This window comes from Haliotis rufescens, unplaced genomic scaffold (genome assembly GCF_023055435.1).
Source record: "Haliotis rufescens isolate VD_foot unplaced genomic scaffold, xgHalRufe1.0.p SCAF_63, whole genome shotgun sequence".
In the NCBI taxonomy this organism is placed as follows: Eukaryota; Metazoa; Mollusca; class Gastropoda; order Lepetellida; family Haliotidae; genus Haliotis; species Haliotis rufescens.
In genome coordinates this window covers 1,919,297-1,925,880 of record NW_025964354.1, presented here as the reverse complement: position 1 = coordinate 1,925,880, position 6,584 = coordinate 1,919,297, and the positions used below count along the sequence as shown (strand labels likewise).

Sequence of the window (6,584 nt, the reverse complement as noted above, 5' to 3'; positions counted from 1 at the left end):
TGACGACAAGAAACAAACTCTTTCCATTTCAATTTCATTTAATTTCAATCACCAGCAACTTTATGTAGATGAGGGGACACGGTTGGCTCAGTCGTTTTAGACTGCGTAGCTCGCTGTGCAGTGTTGCGTCCAACAAGCGAGCTAGAAAATCAGCATCTTGCACATATATAACTTCGGCGTTCATCCCACATCAAGCAGACACGGCATGAATTGCAAATTCACTCACTCACTCACTCATTCATATCATATTCGTGTACCGTTTTGCGTCTCCTAGACGTGAGTATGAAACCAAAGGGCGTGGTTTCGAATCCCCGATTCGACCTGATTATGTTTCTTTGCTTGACAGTTTTGCGTTTTATCAAAGTAGTAAAGTCACCTGTATCACTTCTGCCTTTATCCCACATCATGTTGACGTAAATGTTCCAAGTGACGTCAAACAATACTCATTCACTCAAACTACCCCTGTTTACGAAACGACCCCGAGGGAGCCTGGTACATTAAGAACATTTGCCCATATATTTAATACACAAAACATCAGTCAACTAATGACCCTTTTAGCCACAAACCTAGCTCCTACTTTACGAACGTATTTATTTTTATTTGTAATCTAAACGCGAAAATGTGACATGTTTTATGGAATGTTGCCGTTTGGCATTGTCGCTCAGTCGCGTTGTCGCGCTCTCTTAAAATATCAAAAGTATGCATCAATTGATATGAGCACAGCAATGCGACAGCGCAAAATTTTGTCGAAATGCTGCATTGTTTCGTTGTCACGTTGCATTACAATTTTGAAAATGTAGTCGTGTTGGTCTTGAGTGAAATGAATCATAATTACGCATTTGCTGTTTAACTTCAACCAACATGCATGCGTGTTTTGGATTTAGCTAAATTTGAAATGGCTCTAAACTCTGAAATAGACTCAATTGACCTTAGATCCCAAGCAACATAGGCTTATCGACAGAGGCGACTACATGGACCAGGAAGTCAAACTCGATGACTTGTTTGATTTCGTCTCGACGTATTTCTTTTGCTTGGATTAATGCGCTGTTCTCTCTGTGAGTGCTATCAGTAGAGCAGAACATGATTGCGGTGTTCGCTCTGTGAGTGCTATCAGTAGAGCAGAACGTGATTGCGCTGTTCGCCCTGTGAGTGCTATCAGTAGAGCAGACCATGACTACGGAATTTGGAGATACAGATTTGGATACTGTTGACAGTCCTCTTAGTGAGATAATCAAAATATTAGAGATGTTGGTGATGTTTTTGATTAGGTATGATAATCTTATGAATAATTTAGGATATATTGTTTTAATGTGATAGGCTCCAGATGACACCTGCCGACACAGCCGTGGCCCAGACTCTACTTCTACTGACACAGTCACTTTGCGGTCAGTTCAAAACTTTTGTGATATATTTGTAGATGATAATTATCGCAAGTGTATATGCAGCTATAGTTCTCTGATAATGACACAGGTATCATACATTATTACGGCTTATTAAAATTACTTTCTCCACAGTATCCACAGGATTCATCTGCCCAAGTTTCAGCAATGTGGACTCGTTTGTACAATTGATCTGTACAGGGGGAAGTGGTGTTCACACATATATCAACCCCAGTGGTGTTGATGTTGCACAATGTCAACTGAAAGGAGGTATGCCGTGTGAGACTGAGAACGGATCTGCGTCTGTCATCAATGGCACTCACTCTGTCTTCAACATTTCTGGTATACAGACAACAGATGCGGGACAATGGTCATGTGAAACTATTCTTAATGAAGTTGAGACATGTATTTTAACAGTTGCAAGTAGGTACGATTTCAAAACTGATATGTACTGATCGTATATAATTTACTCCCCCTAAATGTTATAATAGAAGGGGGCATGGTTGGCCCTGTCGTCTAAGGCGGCGAGATTCGCTGTGCAGAGTTGCGGCTCTTGGGCACGCCAGAAAACTATGATTGTGGGTTCGAATCCCGTTTCGCCCCGATTATGTTTCTAGGTTTGTCAGCATTCCACTACGATCACCAGTAACAGTTTCATATAGACGAGGGGACACGGTTGGGGCAGTCGCTGTGAAGATTTGCCTTCCCCGGGGCGTGCTAGAAAATCAGCATCTTGCACATGCATAACTTCGGCTTTCTTCCCACATCAAGCAGACATGCCATGAAATAATGTAATTAGTCCTGAAATAATGTAATTCAGCCATTCCCACACTCACTCAAATCCAAATTCACTTATTCAATCACTCAATCACTGAAATCATCATATTCGCTGTACAGATTTGTGTCTCCAAGACGTGCGTGTGAAACCTAAGGGCGTGGTTTCGAATCCCCGATTCGTCCTGATTATGTTTCTTGGCTTGACAGTTTACCAAAGTAGTGAAGTCTAAGTCCTGTATCACTTCCGCCTTTATCTCACATCATGTTGACATAAATGTTCCAAGTGACGTCAAAGAATACTCATTCACTCACCCTGAGGGAGCCTGGTATATATTTAATACACAAAACATCAGTCAACTAATGACCCTTTTAGCTACAAACTTAGCTCCTACTTTACCAAAGTAGTAAAGTCTAAGTCTAAGCACTTCCGGCTTTACGGGAGTATGTATGTTTATTTGTAATCTAATCGCGAAAATGTGACATGTTTTATGAAATGTTGCTGTGTAGAATTGTCGGGCAGTAGCGTGGTCGCGCTTTCTTAAAATAAGTATGCATAAATTAATATGAGCACAACAATGCGACAACGTGAGATTTTTTCGAAATGTTGCATTGTTTCGTTGTCACGTTTCATTAAAACTTGGAAAATTTTGTCGTGTTGTTCTTGAGTGAAGTAAAGCATGTTTATGCATTTGCTATTTTAACTGTAATCAACATGCATGCGTGTAACGTTTTGTTTGTGTGTTGTTTAACACCGCACTCAGCAATATTCCAGCTATATGACGGCGGTATGTAAATAATGGAGTCCGGACCAGACAATCCAGTGATTGACAATTTGGCTGAATTTGAAATGGCATTTAACCCTGAAATAAACTGAATTGACCTTAGATCCCCAGCAACATGTGATTATCGACAGAGGCGACTAAATGGACCAGGTGATCAAGCTCCGTGACTTGGTTTATTGCATCTCGATGTATTCTAATTGCTTGGGGGGCGGTCGGGTAGCCTAGTGGTTAAAGCGTTCGCTCGTCACGCCGAAGACCCGGGTTCGATTCCCGTCTTGGGTACATTGTGTGAAGCCCATTTCTGGTGTCCCGTGATATTGCTTGAATATTGCTAAAAGCGGCGTAAAACCATACTCACTCACTCTAATTGCTTGGATTAATTCTCATGATGTCAATCACATGATTGTCTGGTTCAGCGCCATGTTATCTGGATCACCGTCATGTTGTTAGAATATGGATGACAAACTTAAGTGATGAAATGATTTTCTGTTCGCAAAATTCACACACAGCAATGTAAATCAGTCATCAATTTCAACCTCCAACCACTTATAACCTCACAGTTCGCCCCAATTATGTTTCTAGGTTTGTCAGCACCATACCAGTGCTCGTGGGTTTCACCGAAGTGGTAAACGTCTGAGACCTGCATCACTTTGGGCTTTCCTCCCACATTAAGCTGACACGCCGTGATGTAACTGGAATACTGTTAAAAGCGGCGTTAAACCCAACTCACTCGCTCACATTTATAACCTGAATATATCAAAAGTAATTTTTGGTTTATATGATAGTTTTGATTTTAAAATGGACAAGTTAATGAAAGAATTTCACTCTTTAACTCTAATTTGATTTAGTCGGACTATTTCATCATTCTGTGGTTGTATTTGATGATTCAGAAACACCAACATGCAGCATCACCAGTCAGGGGGACACTGATGTACTTGCCCAGTATCAGGCGCTGACACTCACAGTGGACATACAAGAGTACTACTGTTCCACAGCTCTCACCTTCTCACTCCAGACCGGGAATGTGACAACACTGCTGATGGAAGCTGACTCTGTATCAAGTGTTTCTCACAACACTTCATCAGTAACCCTGAATGTGACGGACTCCCACCTGGGGGTTGTAAGACTGATATTTAGCTGTCACAACAAGCGGTCGAGTCTACCTTGTGATGGAGTCACTGAACTCAGTGAGTCTTTTACAATATGTCAAAGAAGCAAATAACTAAATTGAATTGGGGCACGTCAACACCACAAGTACAGTTATAAGGCAATATAATGAATTTATTTTGAGAATTACATAACAGATTAAATAACAAATTCGTCCCCATATTTGTTGCTGAAACAGTCGCCAACTCCTGCTATTTGTCTTCGCCTTTTGTACTTTCTATTACTAGTCATTATAATGTGCACTAACATTGTGTTTGGTTTTATGCAATGGAACTAGGGTTCTGATATTTAAGGAAAGGTGTCTAACAATTGCTGATGACGCCTTTATATGGTTGCAGAAACAACTGATGCTCCAGGAAATGATGAACCACGCACACCATCAACTCTCATTATCATTGTTGCCGTTGTTTGTGCAATCGTGTTTCTCGTCATCATCATCATCATTGTATGTGTCGTCAAAAGAAAACAGGTAAATTAAATAAAACAACAATCGCCAGTTAATCCTCATCGTCCTCCGCATATAAATGTTGGGCAACTTGGAGGTGCAGATTATGCTACTGTGGAAGTGCATCGTGTGGCATGACTCTGTTAACAAGACGACAAGGGCATGCTCGTGGATAATGATGACACATCATTACATTGTTGATTTAATTTTGTAAGAGAGCGATTACATTTTGTTCTGATTTAAGTTTTGTATTTTAAAAGTGATTCTCCGTTAACGTAGACGGTATCACCCAGAGAGATAATTCATTTAAAAAAAACAATAATCATCAAACAGTATCTTAGCTCCATGTTAGAATGTTGAGATGTGATTAGTTTACGTGGTCATGATAAAATGCTACGTAGTCCGCGGGAGCGGGAGAATAAATCTCATGAACCCCGCTACGAAGCCACAAGTTATACGTTGTGTTCGAGTCATTGAAATTCACGTCGCACAATACAAGTAAACCTCAGTTTGATCAAACAGTTGTTTTCCCTCAATTTTCAAATTTGTTTTTAATTAGTTTCCAACGGCAGATTGAAACATTGTTGTTGTAATGGCTTTTACACTATTCGCAATGTTTTATACCACGGGCCGAAGGCTCTACTAATAACATGCCCATCCACAGTGTAATTATCGATCCTAAAGAAGCAGGGTTACCAGAATAAAGCGAATTTTGTTTGATACATAAAATGTGTTTTTGTGTTCAGCCCACTGTTTTACTTCTTTTCACAACATTTTGTTTTCCTTTACATCAAGCATGAAAAAATAAGTTGGATATAATCTGAGGCAATGTTTTTGGTCCATTTTATTTCTGATACGTATTATTTGTATTAAAGCCCAGCACTATTACAATAATAAATTGTACTCCCTGTGAGGTCACTGGTTAGATTAGGCACCCATCAGGATCTACTACTTGCCGAAAGAGCAGACTAGATCAGTGGTCAGGATCTTGCACTGAATATCGTTTATTGTACCCAGACGACGTGACACGATGGACATTATTTCTGCCACTGGTTGGCCAGGCTCAGACTCGAGTATAATACTGCCGTGGAAGAGCTGCAATATAACTGAATGCGGCCTAAACTAACAAATACACAAAACCTAAAGCTTCCTTCAACACTTACTACTGTAAACAGTTTGATTCCAGAAAGAGACCACAGCAACAGAACAATGGGTCTGGATGACATACTAATACCAATAACATGAGTATCGCGGTGTCCTTGTTGCTGTCTTTCCTGTGCTTCTAGGGCGGTGAGGTAATCTAGTGCTTCACGCCAAAGACCAGGTTTGATTCCTCACATGGGTACAACGTGTGAAGCCCATTTATGGTGTCCCCGGTCGTGATATTGCTTGAATATTGCTACTCACTCACTAACTCACAATCCGGCTTTTTTGTATCTGTGGATCTACATTTACCTCCAGGAACAATTACATATTGTGTACAGTGTAAATGTCGATCAATCACACGCAGGGTTAACAGACTAAAGCAAATTTTGTTTGCTACATGATATTGCGTTTTTGTGAAAGGATGAACCCCATTGTTTTATTTCTTTTCACAACATTTGTTTTCCTTTACATCCAGCATGAGATGGGGTCCCCGGCCGTGATATTGCTGGAATATTGTTACTCACTCACTCACAATCCAGCTTTTTTATATATGGATCTACATTTACCTCCAGGAACAATAAAATAGGGTGTACAGTGTAAATGTCGATCATACACACGCTGGGTTACCAGACTAAAGCACATTTTGTAACATATAACATCACTCTCATAACTACAGGCTCACTTGGCTGTGTCCTGGTGGTGAATCATAGTGTTCCTGTTGTGTATAAAAGTACATGCATGCATCCATCGTTCTCAAGGCAGGTTGCAAATCAATGTGTCAATTTTATAATGAAATTATTTTGCTTTTACAAAGTGGGGCAAAATTGGCACTCTGGTTTTGATTTGGCCCCCAGTCAGTGATGGTGGTTGTAAAAGACGACTTAATGG

General features: G+C 40.4%; 1 long non-coding RNA gene across 1 annotated transcript; it reads left to right on the top strand.

The window, feature by feature from the left end:
- The first annotated feature begins 1,665 nt into the window (after nt 1-1,665).
- LOC125375956 lies at nt 1,666-5,477 on the top strand. The gene is made up of 3 exons (XR_007218859.1): nt 1,666-1,802; nt 3,829-4,125; nt 4,444-5,477. It is a non-coding gene; the product is annotated as an uncharacterized LOC125375956 (long non-coding RNA).
- Nucleotides 5,478-6,584: the final 1,107 nt, after the last annotated feature.